This window comes from Pipra filicauda, unplaced genomic scaffold (genome assembly GCF_003945595.2).
Source record: "Pipra filicauda isolate LSUMZ 115617 unplaced genomic scaffold, ASM394559v2 scaffold8_size5757611_pilon, whole genome shotgun sequence".
In the NCBI taxonomy this organism is placed as follows: Eukaryota; Metazoa; Chordata; class Aves; order Passeriformes; family Pipridae; genus Pipra; species Pipra filicauda.
Genome location: NW_024105087.1, coordinates 4,911,189 through 4,931,696, shown reverse-complemented (window position 1 = coordinate 4,931,696; position 20,508 = coordinate 4,911,189). Strand labels below are relative to the sequence as shown.

Genomic DNA, 20,508 nt, shown 5'->3' with positions numbered 1-20,508 from the left:
CGCGATACACATTGCACACCTCACACGCAGGCACACTGCACATCTCACGCACTCACATTACACATCTCACACACAGATTACACATCACACATCACACACACGCGGTGCCGCTCCGCCCGCCGCCGTGGGCTGCCCCCGGCGGGCACCGCGGGGCTCCCGGGTGATGGTGGCGGCCCCGCCCGCGCACAGGTCGCCCGAGCGGCTGAGGGAGGCGGGAGGAAAAGAAACTTGTGAGCGCAGCCGAGCCGAAATAAGCTGTCGCTGTTGCCCGGCGTGCCCCGAGGAGCCGCCGCGTCTATGGGCGAGCCCGCCGGCCCTGCGGGCGGGTTGTAGGAGCCCCGGGCCGGGGCAGCGCCGGGGGTCTCGCCGGAGCGGGGCAGCGCCGCAGCCGACACCGGGGTAAGGGCCGCCTTTGCCGCTTTTGTCCGGGTGACAGAACCGTGTGGTCTTTGCAGGACAAATTACTGCTGCAGACCGGGAAGCGGTGGCAGCAGCTCTGTGTGTGTGTGTGTGACAGCTGTTCTTGTCTGCCGAGTGTGTGTGTGTGTGTGTGTGTGTGTAGGCATCTTTAAATGTTATGTGCTGTTATTTCTTGACAGTGCCAAATACTTCGTAACAGAATCCCTTTCTGTTGGTTTCAGGGGTGCAGGCAGAATATGTGTGATCTGACTACTTGTTGACTTAAGTGTATTTGAGTCAAAGACCCTTGTGCTTTCTGTCAGTCCCCGTGTTAATGGGTGTCTTGGGTTTGTGATGGTTGTCTTAAAATCTTCCTCGTTCTGCACAAGTGTCTGTAGCAGGCTTTGAGAGGTAAGGTCCTCACTGGGACAGGCTTTGCAACAAGGAATCTGTAATCACAAAAGAGTTAGGGAATCTTCCATGGATTTTTAGAGCCACTGAGTGGATTTCTTTTTAAGATGAGGGAGTAATTGTCTTCTCATTTTCCTTCATTGGGACGGAAACCGTATGTCTCTTTCTTAGGAGTAATGTGCATGTATGTTGTCAGTTTGGGAGTTTTCTTATTTCAGCAGGGTGGAGAGTATTAAATAATTCATGTTTGATGATGTTAAAAACGTTTTTACAACAGATGACTGGAAATAAACAGCAGAGGGTTTTTTAGATCGGTACCTTTTAGGTAGAAATAAGAAAACAAATTAACTGAATATGTAACAGAGTGATGTCATAACACAGAATTTATCTAATATTAATCTGAATTCTTTTTGTCTGTGTTAAGTGGCATGGTTGCTGGGAAAGGATGATCATAACTCTTATTAGATCAGCAGGTATTAAGGTGGTGTTAGGTTAAGTTTTTCAGTCGTGTGGTAGTTCTGTACCTAGAAGGTGACAATAACTTCTGTATGTTCAGGGGAAAAGGATTCTGCATGAGGTAAGAATTAAGGGACTGGGATTTATCAATACAAGGGGCAAAGCATCTTTTCGCAGCTAAAAAGGATTTAAGTGGCATCTTATACTCAAAGAAGGCATGCAGAGTTATAGCCAGAGGTAGAAGGAAGGATTGAGAGTCAAGTGCTTGTTTCCAGTCCCATGAAATTTTCATGTTGTGGCAGGTTTTGTTATTGCAAAAGGCATCTTCTAGTATGCGATACAGTGACTTATGTTAAAAATAAATGTGCATAGAACTCATGTTTCTTTCTGCATGGTATCTAAAGTTATTAGTCTGCCTCTTCTTTGATGTCCTGTCTCTCAGCTGTTTTTTTCTTCCCTGTTTCTTTACTTGACTTTCAGTCTTTAATGGAACTAGGTTTAGTCCACCCTGAAAAAACTAAACCAACCAAAAAACTGACAGTAATTAAGTAAAAAATATAAAACCATGTAGAAAATTCAACTAAAAACATGATTCTATATGTAAAGCATGTCTTCTTTGCACTGTAAGGCAGTGTGGTTTTGGACTCAAATGAAGGGGAGGCTGTGGGTTGTTTCTTTGAGACATGTGCCTCTCCTGTGTTTGCAGGCTGGTGCATGGAGATCATTTTTATGGCCCTATAGCTAGGTTCATTTTTCTGAAAATGGACTTTAGAAAGACAGAAATTAAGACCCCTTTAAGGGAATGGCCTCACAAGTACTAGTTTGTAAGGTCATATCTTCAGAAGCAACCAGAATCAAAAACTCCTGTGAGCTCCATGTGCAGCTAAAGCACACGAGCATGTCTTGCTGCTTGATTCAATATCTGGGGCTTTTTTAAATACACTAGGTGGTAAAAAAAAAGGGGAGTTGAAATTCATGGCGAGTAGTTTGAAGGGATTTGCATCTGCAACCTTTAGCTTTCTTCTCTGCAGGCTCTTTTGTGTTTATTGTGACCTGATAGCCTTTTGGAAGTATGCTTTATTCTTGGAGCTATTACTTACTGGCTATGTAACAAATGTGGATGGAGCCTTTCCCAAATCTTAGTTCCTGAAGCCTAGCCATGATTACTTACTGGCTTTATCTATGTTGGGCAAAGGGAATGCTTGACATGATTTTTTTTTTTTTTTTAATAATCTCCTGGAACAGAGTGTGACACTTCATCATATTGGGGGGGACATTTGTCTTATATAGTGTTTTGAGAGGGTGAGTGTTTATTAGCTTCCAGCCAGGAAGAAAAAGAAAAGGTTGTCTTCTCTTGGCATTCTGAACAAAGAAAAACATTGCAGGAGCATATCTGGTATAGGTTTTCTTTGTTTACTGTGTGGAACTTGGCTTTCTGTAATATTGAAGACTCCAGGTAAGGTGAGTGAGTGGCTGATAGTGTCAGATGATAAGGAAACACACAACTTTTAATGCAACTTCTTACTCCACCACTAGTCTTGGAGGATAGAAACTTAGAAAGACAATAGAGGCCAGATTTCCAGCTTAGATTCTCTTCCTTCATGTAAAACTCTAGAAAGTGTGAGTGATAAGATTTAGTCTATGTTACTTTCTATTATTATGCTAAAGCAAGGATTTCAAGTTAGAATTGTTTTTTTTATAGTTGTTGCCTGCATTTATTTAGAGAGTCTTTATTAGATTGCACTTTTTTTTATTAAAAGCATTCACCAGGCGACTCAAAAATGGATGTGCTTCAGCAGCATAGCAGACATCAACAAACCCTGTGCTGAGGCAGATAAAGGCTCTTCAGTTGCAGAGCTGTAATCAAATAGTGCTGAAATCCCAGTCTTATAGCAGTGGGAAGGGCATACAGCCCTTGGTGGCATTGGTACTGTGGGAGCCAGAAGAGGCTGCCTTGCCAGGGAGCTGCTCCCAGGAGCAGCTGGATGGTGTTAGGAAGCAGTACTCTTTTTGGTCTCTATGGTAGCCCAACCTCAGCAGGACAGCCAGCATCTGATGCCTCCCAAACCTCCTGGTTTTGTCATCTTTGCTTCCAGTAGGTACCCTCAGAACGTGCCTGCAAACCAGCTGTGGCAACCAGAGTGTAGGTGTCTGATCTTGGTGTGAGGAGCTGCATGTTGAAAACTTCTTATTCTACAGCTTCTTGTACGTTTCCTGACTTTTGCCTTCTGCTTCACCATTTTGCCAGTTAGATTTGGGTGATCAAAGTGTGGGTGGTAAGGACTGGAGTGAAGCTGCACATCGATTTTGTTTTTAATTGATTATGGTTTCAAAATGAACCATAAGGGTCCCTGATTAGCTTCTCTTATAAGCTAGATCATATAGTTTGGAAAAATATCCTGTTTTGCTAACAGAAAATCACTTGATAGACTCTGAATACTCTGCAAAATATCCATTTGATGTAATTGTCATTAGTCAGCTTTACTGCCAGGTTTTGACCACCAGCTTTGTTAGCTCTGGTTCTTATTAGCTCTTTGTATGTTTAATAGCCTTCTTTATCCAAATTTCTGCTTCCTTTAGAGTTACTATCTTATTCTTTACCTTCTTTTTGTAAAAGTGGAAAATGGAGTTTCTCCTTTTCTTCATTATCTTCTCCCATTCTTTAATTATTCCAACATTTTTTAAATGGTTTCCAGTTTTCCAAAATGCTTCTAGAAGTTTGAAAACCAGTGCTGGAGGTAATGTTTTGGGTGAGGTCCTGTGAAATCCAGAGGCACGATGATCTTTATACTTTCATTTTCCTTGTTAAATATTCCTGTGATGACACTAGAGATGGAGCTGTTGTGTTGAACAGGGACTTCAGTTTTTCCTTCATGAGGATGCTCTCAGGTACTGTCAGTTCTTCCCAACTTGTGCACCTGCTGAGCAAGAAGACACAGCCTGGTGCACAGACAGACAGACAGACAGACTGGCTGTCACCTTTCCTCTTTGTACATAATGGCTTCCTTGGTATTTGTCCCCTGCACAGCTTTTCAGTCATGATTTTTTTTTTTTTCTTATTCTCTTTTCTTCCAAGTCGTTGACTACACTGCAAAATAAGATAGTTGCTTTGAGACTAGAAACCACCTGCAGTGTGATGCATTTTTTGTTTATGGTCATGGTCTTTGACTTGTCTGTTGAATATTTGAATTAATTTTGTCTGCCTGGCTCAGCTCTTGTTTCATTGGGCTTTCCTAATGAAAATGTCATGCTCCATCAAACCAGAGGTCTTGGAGGAACACACGAGCTCATTGCTTTTAACTTCAACAAACTTCTGTTGTTTGCTGTTGTACTTGTTAGTCTGGAGGGGCTTTCATGCTTGATGGCTCAATGAGACAAACCTCAGCAGCACATGTTGAATTCGTTGGTAGTGTGTAAGTAATTTATTGTCATGAAATGCGTTTAATTTTCCTATATTTAGTTCTGTGCAATTTTCTGTAATAGCCATTATGATTAGTAGCTTTTTAGCAAAGACATTTTTCATGTATGTTACTTCCAAGAAGCAGCAGGTATGTTCCTGTTGTCCTTTTCCCAAGTCTACCTTTCCTTTTAGAATGGGAATTTAAAAAATAAAAAAAAAAGAAAATAGAACTTTAAGTGGACTGGTATTCTCGGGCTATCAAATTGAACAATCACAAAGTGTTAGTGAAATGCTAAAGCCCATCATTATGTCTGTATCTGGGAGGCAGTAAGATCCCTCTGGAAATCACTAACTGGGAGAACCAAACATACTTTTTCATGGGTTAGTGGGGTCTGGGCCAAAATAGGTTAGCTATTCCCTTATTTTGAGCTATTTCCATGTTTTGGAAAGTGCTCCTTCAGTAGGCAGAGAAAGTAGCCTTCCAGTTAATCCTTACTCAGTTGACTCAACCTCAGCTCCAGCAGCAGCATCCTGGGTTTTCCATAAGCTGCCTTTCTAGCTGTTTCTTTAACCTCCCCCAGCCACCACATGCTCTGCTGTGAGAAGAAAAATGTGAAGAAGGATAACAGTGACACCAGGGGAGGAAAGTTCTAGTAACTGGCAGCTTAAGCTGGAAAAGGTCTTAAAAAGGGTGACAAGAATGGTCAAGGACAGCAGAGCTTCTGTGCAAGAAACAGTGCAGCAGGAAGGAACGTTTCAGCCTGGAGATGAGATGGCTGCATTAACGAGTGGCAGGCAGTGGGTAAGCAGAGACTAGTTCTTCCCTTATTTTCCAATAGAGGAATCCCAGGGTGTATGCAGGAGTGACGATGGCAGGCTCAAAAGAAGTGAAAGGAGGTAGCATGAGATGCAAGTAAGGTGTAATTAAGATGCTTGCCAGAAAGTGTAGAGGTTAGTAAAGGAAAAACCCAGTTTTAAGGGGTAACTAGCTGAAAGTACTGCTGTGTGCTTGTCTGGGTTATCCCATTTGTCTCTGAGGTTTTACTTCAGTCACATTGAAGATGGGATGCTGGGCTGGATGGGCTCTTTCTGTCCCATGGAAGCCATCCATTTGTCCAGTTTTGACCCTCTTTTATTTTAGTGTTGCTTATGTAGGGGGGAAAAAAGTTCTGTTTGGAGCTTGATGGAAAGGAGCTGACTGACCACAGCAGACCATTGCTTACCTTCTTCATGAAGACTTACCTTCTTCAGCTGCAAATGTGTGGATATAAAGAAGGGTAAGTGTGGGTGTTGCAAAGCAAGTTGTGATGAATCTTTGTGCTTTTGATTTTTAAAGATCACAACTTTGTTTCCAAGTAGTGCTGTGGGAATGTGTGTAGGCACCATCTCACAGGATGAGTATTTGGAAAATGAGTTACAGGAATGGATCATGTGTGGAGCAGAGACCCCTTGAAGCATGCTGGAGCTTAGTCAAATAAGAAGTCTTTCTCTCCACACCCAGCTTGACAGCTGGCACTGTAGAGATGGAAAATGAAGAAGCTGAAGTGCTACTGTGCTCCAGCAACCCCAGTGTACTAAATGACTGTTTAGCAAATGGGAGAGTACTACAGTCAAGGGTGACTTAAAGTATGCTTAAGGCCCCTCTTGAGTTGCTTGAGAAATAATAATGATGCAGAGGCTACAGGCAATTTGCTTTATTTCTCATTCTTCAGATCCTACTCTGCGGATCTGCTGGATGTGGCAACTACCTCCCATGGTCAAATTGGTTGATAAATCTTTCTTTTCTTTTTTTGGGGGGAAAAAGTTACAGTAAATCCCAAATGAACTGGGCATTGTATAGTAGCTCCAAGATCTTGTTGCTACCGTGGCCACATGTATTTAGAACTGGCTAATTTAGTTGATTACTACTGTAATAGTGTTTCAATCACATTCACTTTACCTACTTGGGCATAGACCAGGAAATAAGAATTGTGCAGTTATCAACATATAGCACAGAGCACAGTAAAGCTCATTCTTAATGCTGTTAGATTCCTATTGGAGTGTAACAGATTGCTGCAGTTCAAAAGACAAGTACGTGAACACAGACATGTATCTAGGAGATGAAGACAGACTTCTGGAAATCTATTTATTTAATGACATAATTGCTAATTTCAAAGTGTTGTCTTGGAAAGCGTGCTGAGTAATTTGGGGTCTTACTGTTGTTACAGATGAGATAACAATGAAGGAAAAAGCTGTGCTCTACATTTGCTTATAATTATAAACTACCTACCATGGGATTTTGATTGTCCAGAAGTCAGAGCAAGCAGCCTACTTGCTGTATAAGCTTTTATATGGTGGAGCCTCTAGACACTTCTTTCAAGGTTTTGGGTTTGTGGTTGTTTTCTCTGTGTGTTTGTGTGTCTGTGGTGGACTCGTGTTGAGCTTTTACCTCTTATCCGTGATTGAGATCAAAATTGCGTGTTAGATGCCTGGATAGTCACTGTGGTTATCCATTACTAAGTGGTATTGCAAAACACAAACCCAGAAATCCTGGATGCTAGAAAGAAATCTTTTCTCTGGCAGTTACAATATTTGTGCAGCTGTTCCCACAGATGTTTCCTTTCTTTCTTTCTTTCTTTCTTTTTTTTTTTTTTTTTTTTTTTTTTAAATTTCTCCTAAGAAGTAAGGAAACTGAGAGAGAATTATTAAAGGGCCTGCCTGGAGAAAGGGAAAACTTGCAATGCCTTTTAGTTTGGAGATAAATGATGGACCTTCTTTTGAAAGGACTGAATTCTTACTTTATGTTTGTAAGTACAAGGCCTTCTTAGGCTCTGTAGAGCTGAATGGAAGTGTCCTAAAATGGGAGCTTTGCAAATGGTCTTTGAGAGTCAGAATCTGATTGTGGTAAATTGGGATCTTAATAGCATTGCTGGAACCCAAATTGACCGAACTTCAGTGTCAAATTTGCTCAGTTTAGAAGTGAATAGAAAAAGTACTGGTCAAAAAGCTTGTTCTGACAGAGCTCTGCCCTGTGGCTAAAAGTGAAATTTCAGAATGAAAACATCATAGCAAACACTCCCCAACCCCCAGTCAATAACTGATTTCGAGATTGAGGACTTACTCTTCATATGTAAGACATACTTATTCACTGTTTAAAAAAAAGTAAATACAATTCTGTTATATGGCAGTGAGAATACAGCTCAGGTAAAAATTCTTCAAAAGTCAGTACATTAATTGGAATGCAAAACATTAATATTTGGTGCATGATGGTGAAACCCCTTCTCCTCCTTGGAGAATACACGGCTCAAACTGGAGTCAGTTAACTTCATCCTCCAGAAATATGTAATAAATAATATTTAGGAAAACATGTATTTGTATAAATAGAGATCTCTGTCTTGATGCCAGCAGCTTTCTTAGGTTGGATTTTTCTCTTGGGGGGCACAAGTAAGTTAGCAGGAAGAAGCTGTAAGAAGGCATGTTGTAAGTAGTGTTTTTGAGTAATGAAAACTTAAAAAAAATATATATATTTGTCTGTAAGCAAAAGGGACCTGGTGCTTTTGCGTTGTTTAATTTTCCATGTAACCTGGGATGAGTGTGATGTCTGCTGCCTAGACTTAACCAGCCATGCTTCAGTCCTGTTTCTTAAGAGAAAATCAGACCTGGCTTTGTGTATTTTGTGAAAATGAGATAGCAGTCTTAATCTTGGCACATAAATATGTCAGGTGGGTAAAAATCAGGGACAGAGCAAGAAGTAAATTGGTGTAAACTGTCCATGGGTGTGCTGGGATGAAAAAGAAAATTCTAACAGAGTAAGGAGTTCCTGAGTAGTCTTGGAAATACTGGGTTGGGGGTGAGGGGAAATATTAAAATAGCTGTTTTGATGGTGTTTTTTCACTGTCTAAAAGTAACTGTGTTGCTGGCTCCCATGGGGTTTTAGAAGTTGGTCTTAATGGTTAGGGAGATTCTTTCCTGTCATATGTGACAAACTGTGAAAAAGTAGTCTAGTTCTGAACATTAGGAATACTTTACACGTATTGTAATGTGTACCAGGGCAAAAATATAACTGACTTCAACATGCTTATAGTAGGATGCTTATTATATTCACTGTGATGATTCTGTGCTGTAATGAGCCAGCTATTAATTCATTTAGTAGAATCATTTAGGTTGGAAAAGACTTCAAGATCATCAAGTCCAATCTTTAACCGAGCATCACCATGCAAACTAAACCATAGCACCAAGTGCCACATTCAGTTGTTTCTTGAACACCTCCAGGGATGGTGACTCCACCACCTCCTTGGGCAGCCCGTTTCAATGCTTAATCAGCCTTTCACTGAAAAATTCTTCCTGATTTTCAACTTGAACCTCCCGTGGTGCAGCTTGAGGCTATGACCTCTTGTCCTGTTGCTGGTTTCCTGGGAGAAGAGGCCAACCCCCACCTTGCCACAACTCCCTTTGAGGCAGTTGTAGAGAGCAATAAGGGCTCCCCTGAGCCTCCTTTTCTCCAGGATAAACACCCCTAACTCCCTCGGCTGCCCCTCATAGGACCTACTCTCTAAACCCTTCACCAGGTTCATTGCCCTTTTCTGGACACGCTCCAGCTCCTCAATGTCTTTCTTCAGCGAGGGGCCCAAAACTGGGCACTGCACTCAAGGTGTGGCCTCACCAGTGCTGAGTATGACTTCCCTAGTCCTATTTTTGATACAGATCAGGATGCCGTTGGCCTTGGCCACCTGGGCACACACTGGCTCGTGTTCAGCTGCTGTTGACCAGCACCTCCAGGTCTTTTTCTGCTGGGCCTCTTTCCAGCCACTCTTCTCCAACGTGTAGCACTGCAGGGAGTTGTTGTGACCCAAGGGCACGACTCAGCACTTTGCCTTGTTGAAGCTCATACAACTGGCCTCTGTCCATCAATCCAGCCTGTCCAGATCCCTCTGCAGAGCCTTCCTACCTTCCAGCAGATGAACGTTCTTGTGCAACTTAGTATTGTCTGTGAAATCACCAAGGGTGCACTTGATCCCCTCATCCAGATCATCGATAAAGATATTAAACAGGACTGGCCCCAATTCTGAGCCTTTGGGACTGCCATGGACTGCCAGTTTCTCCAGGAGAATGCCATGGGAGGCAGTATAAAAGGCTTTAGTGAAGTCCAGGTGTACTACACACCAACAGACTTTCCCTCATCCACTAGACAGGTGAGCTGCTCATAAAAGGAGATCAGGTTGGTCAAGCAGGACCTGCCTTTCCTAAACCCATGCTGGCTGGACCTGATTCCCTGGTTGTCCTGATGATCACTTCCATAACCTCCCTGGTCACCAACATCAGGTTGAAAGGACTGTAGTTCCTCGGATCCTCCTTCCTACCCTTTTTGGAGATGGGCATCACACTGACCAGCCTTCAGTCGTCTTGGACCTCCCTGGTGAATCAGGACTGATGATAAATGATGGAGAGTGGCTTGGTGAGCTCTTCCACCAGCTCCCTCAGTACCCTTGGATGAATCCCATCCATTCCCATAGATTTGTGAGCATCTAAGTGGCACAGCAGGTCACTCCTTCCTCCTGGATTGCAGGGGGTCTATTCTGCTCCCCATCCCTCTCTACCAGCTCAGGGGGTGGCTGCCCTGAGGATAATCAGTATTTCTGTTAAAGACTGAGGCAAAAAGGCATCAAATACCTCGGCCTTTTCATCATCCATGGTGACAGTATTCCCCTCTGCATCCAGTAAAGGATGTAGATTTTTCCTTGGCCCTCCTTTTGTCGTTAATGTATCTATAAAAACACTTTTTATTATCTTTCACAGCAATGGCCAGATTGAGTTCTAGCTGAGCTTCCATCTTTCTAACTTTCTTCTTATGTGACATTATGACATCTTTGTACTCTTCCTGAGTACTCTGTGCTCTACCCTTCTTCCAAAGGTCATAAACTGTCTTTTTTTTCTCCCCAAGTTCCAGTGAAAACTCACTGTTCAGCCAGGCTGGTCTTCTTCTCTGCTGTCTTTCAGCATGTTAATCTTTCAGCACATAGGGACAGCCTGCTCCTGCACCTTTAAAATTTCCTTCTTAGAGAATGTCCAGCCTTCCTGGACCCCTGTGTATTTAAGGACTGTTTCCCAAGGGAATCTCTGAACTAGTGGCGTGAACAGGCTGAAGTCTGCTCTCTGGAAGTCCAAGGTAGAGGTTTTATTGACCCCCTCCTCCTTACTTCACCAAGAACTTAAATCTCTATCAGTTTGTGGTGCCTAAGGTGGGCTCTGACCACCACATCTCCCACCAGCCCTTTTCTGTTTGTAAACAGCAGGTCTGGCAGGGCTCCACCCCGCTAGGCTCGCTCACCAGCTGTGTCAGGAAATTATCTTCCACACACTTCAGGAACCTCCTAGACTGCCTCCTCTCTGCTGTGCTGCGTTTCCAGTACACATCCAGCAAATTAAAGTCTCCTCCTTTTTTGCCTTTGGGACAGGTGAATCCTGTCTGTCACCAGCAGGACTGGTGCCACGTAAACTGGCTAGTACTTTCCCCAGCCTCAAGCTGGACAACCAGAAGTGGGTAATAATCAGAGGGCTGAGTCAGTCCAAGCGGTCTCCTAGTCCTAGAGAGTAATATCTCTTACCTAAGCCCCAGGGAGGCAGCAGACTGCCCTGTGGGATGGGTATAGTCAGCATACACGGGCCCTCAGTTCCTGTCAGAAGGGAGTCACCTACAATTGCCTGCCTCCCTTTTCCCTTTTTCCCTTTCCCTTTTTCCCTTCTCCCTGTCCCTTCCTCTTTTTTTGAAGAATTTGCTAAGTTTTAGCATTGATGCTACAAACAATTCTGGCCACTTGCCATGATGATTCGGCTCCTGATTTGGTCAGTTGTTACTGGTAGGCTTTACCACACTGAGAAGTGGTTGTTGGCTCTGCCCTTTGCAGTGGTTTTGAGGGTCTTTGTGTGGGAGTAACCACGTTGGTCCCTTCACATGCTGCCTTCTGCCAGACCAAAGGGAAGAGGGGCACTTCTGGGAAGAAGCAGGGGCAGCTGTGATGACGATGCTGTAAGCTGGGGAGCTTGGCAGGTTCTCAGGGACACGCTCAAGTATCTTGCTGTTCCCGTTTGTATGTGCTGAATTACCAGGTGTACCTCTTACGTGCCTTCTGTCAGCCTGGGCACATAAAGCTCACAGTGCTCTTGGCTGACACCAGGAAAGGACTAAAGCAGCCAGTTGAGTCTGTAGCACGTGGCACTTTTCGGTGTCAAGACTCTTTTATCACATAATGAGATTAATCCTCTGTGCAGCACTGCCGTACAATGCAGATTCATGTAGCTCCTGATACCTTTCCTTGGTAAGTGGAAAAGTGCAGAAGGCGAGTTCGGCACAGGCGTGATCCTCTGCTAGCATTAGAAAAAAATCCTAAATGCTGAGACTCCCCTCAGATGTTTGCATCCTGTTTGATGGTGTCACTGCTGGGACGCTGTTGCGGAGATCTTCATCTCCCAGCACCTACAGGAAGGCTGAGAAACGTGAGTTTTACCATTTCTTCCTGTCACGAGGTCTACTAGAAAATGGTATCTTAGCCAAAAGAACATATTAGTTATAGTTAGTCTATATATGACTATGTGGTAAGTATTTTGTACCTTACTTAGGTGTCCAGTAAGTAATGAAAAATTGCTGTACAATACCTGGTGGAAATACTCAGTAAAGGAAATAATTTCTAGTCTGTGCTGTTATACCAAACACCAAATGAACCCAGGACAATGAAACAATAAAGAAAAGGTCAAACTAATACAGTGGCAGGGGAAAAACTGAAATAATGGGATACAAGCAGTGCTACTGAGAGATTTCAGACGTACGTGCCTTTGCGGTTTTGTTGCTGAGGATGTGAGAAACAGGCAGTTACCACTGAAGTGTTGCTGTAGAGTTGTAGGGAATAGATCCGATTTAATGTGCAGACCACTTGTCTGATAGTGCTGCTGGACTGCTAATTTGTGGACAGAGCAGTTGTGATGTGGAAATGTGGCGTGAGGAGCTGATTACTTCTCCAATGACTAGTCAGAGGTGGTTGTGCCTCCTCAGGCAGGGGCAGGTCTGTGCTGCTGGGCTGTGCACCAAGCCTCCAGTCTTGTTGGAGGGGAAAGGAGGGATCTGTGTATAAGAAACATTCATAGTTCGGAGCAGATGTTTTGTAGGAGGTGATGCTGCTCGAAATGCACAGCTGGGTCAAGTCTGTGGTGTCGCATAAGCTTAGACTTCTGAGGAATAGTTAGCTCTGGTAACTGTGCTCACCATTGTGGCACTATGACGTACATCATTAGGGAGCTGAATACCTTCCTCTGCTTTATAGCTGGGTGCCTTAGTCAGGCTGGAGGGATTGTATAGAAAAAAACCAAACTTGAGTGTCTGGGGCCTGTGATGCCACACAGTTATGAAGATAATATAAGTTAGGTCATACTTGGTAGTGCCATAAAATATCCAACAGTTCTCCATACAACATGGCTCTTGCAGGAAAGAGTATGGTAGGTGTGGTAAAAGTTTAATCACTGAGGGGTTTCTTTTTTGAGCTGCAGGAAAATTGGTATTCGTTTTGTACTTTTTTCTCTGAGAAAAAGTTCAGAATTTTCTCCTGAACCTTGGAGGTGCCACATGATGGACTACTGGATGTGTGACCAGTTTCCTCTGTCTTGTATCTCAAATAGAGAACTGTAACGTGAATACAGAGTCATGTTTCTTAGTGATTCATATGTTCCTTTCGTCCCTGGCTGGGGATCAGAGGTCTGTTGTCGGATGTGGTTTGTATGAATTTTAGACAAAGTAGTCTTGTACTGAAAAAAATGTACTTCCTGTCACATCTGCACCTTTCTCTCATGGAAGACTTCTCTTTGCATGTTACTGAACTTTGTTAGCAGGCATGCCTCTATATGGGGAGATTACTGACAGTTTCATACAGTTTGTGTTGAATATTGTCTGTGGTATGACACTACAGCAGTCTTGGGTGCTAACTTGGAAAATGTTAAGTGTGGAGCTGGTGGTAGCCAAGTAAGTCCTCTAGTGTGAAGTTAATACCTGTGCTTAAAAAATAGGATGAAAACTTGAGCTCAAAAACAAGCTGTATGTGCTGTTGGAGGTCTAGAAAAAGTAGATTTTTGTGTGTGTGTGTTTTCAGAAGCACACAAAACCAGCTTTTTGGCATCTGCTATAGATTATGAGCAATGAAGAGTTGAAGTCCTATCGCAGAACCAAAAAGATGATTTATTGGAAATGTCAAGAAATAAATCACGGAGCCTGGCAGGTCTGTTAAACAAGCTTTTTGGTTTGGGTATGTTTAAAAGCAAGCAGGCTTGAATGGTTCTTCTAGTTGATAGACTTGGATGCCTAGACAGATTGCTTGGAAACTGATATGAGCAAATAGTTTGTTCTGAGACTCATTGAAAGCAGAACAAAAAGAAACTCTGTTCTTGGCTAGTCCATAATTTGCAGAATTTTTGAGCCTAATAAGGTAGGAAGAAGTAAAGTAGTATGGAAATCAGGACACAATCCTGTAATTTCTCCTCCTTTACCCAGCAGTTAAAATTTTACAGAGCTCTTCAAAGAGTGTTTTTAAGCTGCAACTTGTTGTATTTTTGGTGGTGGTAGTGCTGAAACACCTCTGCAGAAACACTGGGTGTTCAGCTGAAAACTTACATGAAAATATATTATTGTGGACCACATTGTCATAAAAAGGTCACTGAATTCCAAGACAGCGTTGGTGAGGCAGAAGATAATCATTTGCCATCCTGGGACAAAAGAACACAGGGTAAAATTGCTGATTGAAATTGCTGATTGCTTGGAGTGGTCTGAATATATATTTTTTTTTTAACTGACCCTGTTTAATATATGGCAGAGCATATATATATATATGTATTTTTTTATATATATATGTATATATACATATATATATTTATATATGCATATAAAATTGCCAGTTCTATTGGTTTAAATTACATCTGGAATTAAAAACAATTAATGGTTTACTATTAAGTAGCATCTTTCATTAAAGCCTTAGTGCTCCATTGTTACATTAGAATGGCTGATTGTTTTTGTCATGAATTTTGTGAAACAGTAAATCAGGGCTGAAAAAAATTCTCGTGCTAGGTGTTCTAGAGATGGGAGAATAATACTGAAGTACTTTCCCGTGAAGTTAGGAAATGGGGAAGAAAGCTTTTGCACCACTTTGCTTTACCTTACCCAAGCTGGCATTTAGTGTATTTGCTTCTTGTTAATAGTCATGCTTTATGACATTTAGTAGCATCAACATCTGCCTCTACGCTGCTGTTAAACTTTTTAAGGCATTTGCGAGAAGCAAATATTAAATGTGGACAATTTGCAAGTGGTCCCTTGCAAGAAAATAAATTCTCTCCATGAGTCAGCAGACACCGTAGTATGGTGTTATTGGTCACAGACATCAAGTACAACCAAGCAAAATACGGAATTTTGTCTTGCTATAGAACTTGGGAAAACTTTGAATAGGTTAGGGTGATATTTTACAGAAATACTGCATTTATTTGAGCATTTGGGGTGAGGGAACAAAAAGTTAAATAAACTAAGTTACAAATTATCCTAAGTGTTTTAGTGCCTTGAGAATTGTCTTAGATGTTATGGTGAACTTGAAACTCCTGCTTTTTTTTGAGCAGCGATGAAAATGAGTACCCCATCTTTTTAGTTAGCCATCCATGATTTCTTGTTATCACTTAGGATATGTTGCAGTATTTTAAAAGCCATATAAATAGGTTTAAGCTTAAAAAAAATTAGAAATTATGTTATGAATGGTTCAGTCGTTTCTCAATAATTAACTTATAGTGAAGGTCTTCAGGATAACTTAGACTTTCTTGCAGTTATGCTAATTTTGTGGTGGTTTCTTTTAAGCTAAAATGGACAAGCTGCGTATCAGAAAAGTTTTAGTTGTTATCAAAATACAGTGAACTCTTGTAAGATTGTGTGACGGCTGAATACAAACATACTATAATAAGAGCAAATTTTTGACATCCAGATTTTGACTGGCCCCTTTGGGGGGGTGTGCAGGGCTGGCAAATGAAAAACGTTCTCTAGAGATGACAAAGAACAAACTGAGAGCTGGTTGTAATTGCAGTCTCTGTGTACGACGGACCAGAAGAAATAACATTTCATTACTGTGTGCATTCAGTCAGGTAGTGTCATGGCACAGGTTTGACACAGGAGAGGGCTCTGAGAATTTCATTAACAGATTTAGGGTGGGCATGTTCATGAGATGTGGTGAAATTGTGGGTCCTTTCCACTGATCATCTCCTGTCCTCTCTCTGTAGCAGTATATTTTGCAGTTTGCCACGTTGCCTTCCATACAGGTTCTTAAAAATTGCCAGAGACCCTAGAAAACCCAGCAACTGCTGTGCAAAAAATGGGGAACAGTTAAGTGTGGATACTAATGTGCCTTCTGTGCTTTTTTTTCAGACTTACTGTTGTTCAGTATGTTGACCTACTGTAGAAGATAATATTAGCAGCTCCAAATCCATACTATTTTACCAATATATTTTGACACGTCTTCCTTTCAAAAAAGATATTACCACTGGACTTATTACTGTTGTTGTTATCCTAAGTGTTGCTGACAATGTCTTGACATTCTGTTTGCATGAGGGATCTGGTTCATTACCTGAAGATACATCTGCTGTGAGCTTTTGGTAGCTGATGTAATTTTTTTCCCAAGCAAAGGCTTCCGTTTATGTTGTGTTCAATATCTGCTGAAACCCCCAAAAAAGGGCAGAAAAAGTATTGCTGAGAAAAATGCAACACATACCGGTATGACAAGAATCAGGAAACTTAGTAATCTAAGTGTAGTATAAAGTTAGTGAGTTGAAAAATGTGGAATACAGTTTCATGGTAATTTCACTTGTCTGTGACAATCTACAGTCTGAAAGAGGGAAACTTCCTGCAAAGTCATGCAGTTCATGGAATAAAAATTTATTTAATTGTTCACAGGTAAAAATGCTTCATCATTACTGCTGGTTTTTCAATCATAGGTTTGTTCATAGGTTTGTTCATATGCTTAAATCTTTGGGTTTGACCTGGTCATGGTAGATGATGTCATATAATATAAAACTGTAAAAATTGGATGATTTCTTCACATACAGTGGAATTAATTAGGTGGGAGGGTTAGTGGCATTATTATTATCAGCTTTGGGTTTATGAAATTGTCATCAGGATGATGAAAGTGTTTGAATACTATTCAGAGCATCTTTTTTTTAGTACAAATTCGGTTGAAAGCATAAAGCATGGAAAAGCCTAATTTGAGCCCAATGGTGTACGTTTGTTTCTGGCTCTGAAGAAATGCTTTGATGCAGGAGTGGTCCTCACTGAACTCCTGAAGGCTTTTGCTGGGCAGCAGAAAGGTAGTGCTTGTTTTGTTCTCTGAATAAGGGGTTATTTACTCCCTTGAGCATGTTGTGGGAAGGTGACTTTGGTGGTTTATATTGCTGCCAGTGATTCTGCTGATGAGTACATGGAGCTGCTGATTTGCTTGCCCTAGTGAGCTGATCTGTGTCATCTCCCCCTTTAAGTTATTTTTTCTCCTTGCTGTTTGCACCCTTCAAACATCTGTGGAATGTTTCATGTTCTTGGCTGTCAGGGTGTCAGTACAACCAAATGCTCATCTCCATTCCTCTGCCCTGAATGTCTGCCAAGTTCTCTTTGTTGTTTCCCGTGGAGAAAAGCTGAACTTGGTAAACAAGTTGGTGATGTATTGATATGGCGTATTATTTTCCATATTGATTTGGAAAGCAAGTTTGCAAATAGCTTGTCATATATTACCACTGTTAGGGAGCTGTAATGGAGAAAGAGATCTATGTTTACTCTGTATTCCATCGGGGCTATTTTTATCAGAGAAGGCAAATTGTATTTTTCAAATGTGAATCTTGCAAGAAATAGGCCAGAGTTGCAGTGTCGCCTTTGTTTATTCTGTCCATCAAATGTGATTCTTGCAGTTCTCCTGAGGATCAGTTCGTCTTATAAATCTTAAAGGCAGGTTTCTATCCAAGAGCAATCACCTCACTGCCTTAGGATAGGAGGGAAAAATTCAGAAGAGTTTTGACAAAGTCTGAGTTTTGCAAATTGTTCCATCACTTCCAAATTACTGCCATCCCAGCCTTTTTTTCAGAGATGCTAGGACAGCTTGCTAAGATTTTGCTTTGCAGAGTCAAGCTTGAATTGGCTGTTTGAATGGTAGGTTCTTCTGAAAATCTGGGCCGTGAGGTGAATTATGCCAGGATGTTCCCCAGGTCCCAGACTCGTGATAGCTTTTGGGAAACCCCAGATTCCTCAACCATCTCTCAGAAAACGTCACACTGCTGCAAGAGTTGCTTATGTCCTTCCTTCCTTACAGGAAAAAGCAAGTAAAATTCTCCGGTGAACCATAATAAAGATGATAAAACCAGCTTTGTTCTTGGAGGCCGTGTTGAAATCTTAGAATTGTTTTTGATTTTTCGTTCAATTGTGTGCTGTGCTGCTTATCATGGGATTTTTGCCAGTAGAAATTTCCCCTTCTTTTTTTTTTTTTTTTATGGCTGTTTCTTTTTGTGTGTGTGTGTATTTCTAAAGTGCAATTCAAATAACTTGGGATTAGAATTCAGCACATCTAATGCATATTTGCCAGAGAGAAGGAACTGGAAGTCGTGTTTAAAATATTTTGCTTTCATAATATCCAGATGTGTCTAGACTTCCTTTGTCTATCAGCTGTGGTGACAACATCTGTTTTCCTCTCTTCCTTTCACTTTGTGTTCTTCACAGTTGAGTAATTCACAGGAAAAATTCTGGCTTAGTCCTTCATGTAAACTGTGACACAGGGATGTGGTCAGGTTCCCCTCAGCATCTGCTCTGAATTGAATTCGAGTTCTATCTGCACAAAGAGTTATTGTTAAGTGTGTCTGCGTGTCACCTTTTCCTGCGATTGGCTTCCTATATGTTGGAGTTGTGCAACACTCCATTTGGATGTTGTACTGAAAAGACCTGATCAATGTATTCCCAAAACATTTTCCCATCAGAAAGCACTCTTTCATGTAGTTTTAACCAGTAGTGGAAGCTTAGCAGTTCCATCTTTTTTTTTTTTTTGTAGTTGAAATACTACAGTGCTTGACTTTGAGAAAATGATGTCTATTATAACAAATAATATACTGTGTGTTGACTTTCAAGATATTAAAATTATATGGTATGAGAAGTTCAAATGAAAAGTAGGATTCAGATTCAAATTTGATATGAGAAAATATTGGAAAAGGTCGGGGGAGTTCTCTTGAAAATGTGAAGTCTAGGGTTCTGTACTGTCTAGCAGGAATGCAGTCATAATTGCACTTTTAACAGCCTTAAAATAATGCTACTCATCTTGTCAGGAGCTGCTGTGTGTACATGAGCTTGTACCTGGATTTGTCAGTAAATCACATACAAAAATTTATTATTAGGTATCAACTTCCTGATCACCATGATAAATGTCTACTTCCTTTTTTATTTTATGTTGTTGTTCATTTAAAATTCTGTTTAAAATTTGCTTCTGTAATACTGCAAAGAGTTGCCATCTGACAGTTTTTCTTTTTCTACCAGGATCTCATTATCTTCTAGATTTTAAGAGCTGGTTGCAGTGTTCTCTTCAGATTTTGAATTGTCTCATGTTATTTCTGTATATTTGCACAACAGCTGTAGGCCCTGGATATGTAGAGTCAGTGATACATTGGTAACTAGCTTTGTTTATCTCCCTGACAAAAACAGTTTTCTTCAGAGGTGGTCTTGTCCTTGCTTTGTGACGGCTTCAGGATTGAAAAGATTGTAATTGGCCCTAAAGTTACCACTCAGATTGTGGTTCCCAGTTCCTTTTCCGTTCTCATTTTCTGTTGGTACCTTGCAGAATTAGCAGTCCAGAGCAAATATCTCTGGGACAGTTAGGTGCTTTTCTTTAATGCCTTTTTCAGACTCCTCCTACAAAACAGTTGATAGATGTTTTCAGGGTTGCAAAACTGATTAAAATGGAGAGGTTATGGCCAAATTGCTCTGTGTGATCTCTTCTCCCCCTCATGTGCATTTGTTTTTCAGTGAAAACTCCTCCACAAAATACTTTTGATGTGGACCTCCCTTATGCCACTTTCTGCAGAAATTTGTGTGCCTGTGGCTGTGGTGGATACTGTCAGCCTTATTATAGGACCAGCAACTGAAAATGCCCTCTTGGGATAGCACACAGGGCTTTTTTGTTACCAAAAATGTGCATTCTTAGCTCATTATCCTTCTTGGGGAAAATGAACCATTTAATGTGGACCAGAGCATTTTCCTACTCTTCTTTACAGTGTACAGGTCTCTTAGGAAGGAGAGGGACGGTATGTGGACTGGTTTTAGCTTCTCCACCACCATTTGAGAGGGGCAGATAGAGTTTTTCATGACAGCCTTGGCCCTACATCCCTTAACATTTCTCAGCTGTTGAACCAGGTGTAGAGCTGTTACAGGCTCAACAGAGCTGCACAGCTGTGCCACTGTTATGTTTGGATCACCTGTATGGGTGTTTGTGCAGGAAAAGCTGCGTGACTGAGCTGGATAAAAGTAATAGTAACTAAATAATTGCCTTGTAAATTCCTGGGAATGTATTCTGCTTGTAACACGATATTTACAAAGGGAATGTTCATTTTCCAGTTTTGAGCAGAAGAAAATAAACTGAGATAAAATTACGAAAGTATTGCGTAAGGAAGGGAGCAGGGCAAAAGGGAATGGTTTGAAAGCAGTTGCACACACTCTCTTCCACCTGCAGTTTTTTGGATCCAGAAAATGAACCCAGGCCTCTTTCTCATTCATACTAGTTATTAAAAATGCTTTTTGAATAGCTAAAAAATAAGCCACTGACCCCACCCAAAAACTA

At 41.4% G+C, this 20,508-nt stretch overlaps 1 protein-coding gene across 1 annotated transcript in view; it reads left to right on the top strand.

Annotated features, from left to right (window-relative positions):
- Positions 1-271: 271 nt before the first annotated feature.
- The window catches only part of ARHGAP24 (Rho GTPase activating protein 24), a 213,911-nt gene continuing 193,674 nt past the window's right edge, over positions 272-20,508 (top strand). The window contains exon 1 of the mRNA XM_027738522.2: positions 272-399. The gene's annotated coding sequence lies outside the window, so the exon portion shown is untranslated. The remainder of the gene's footprint in view (positions 400-20,508) is intronic.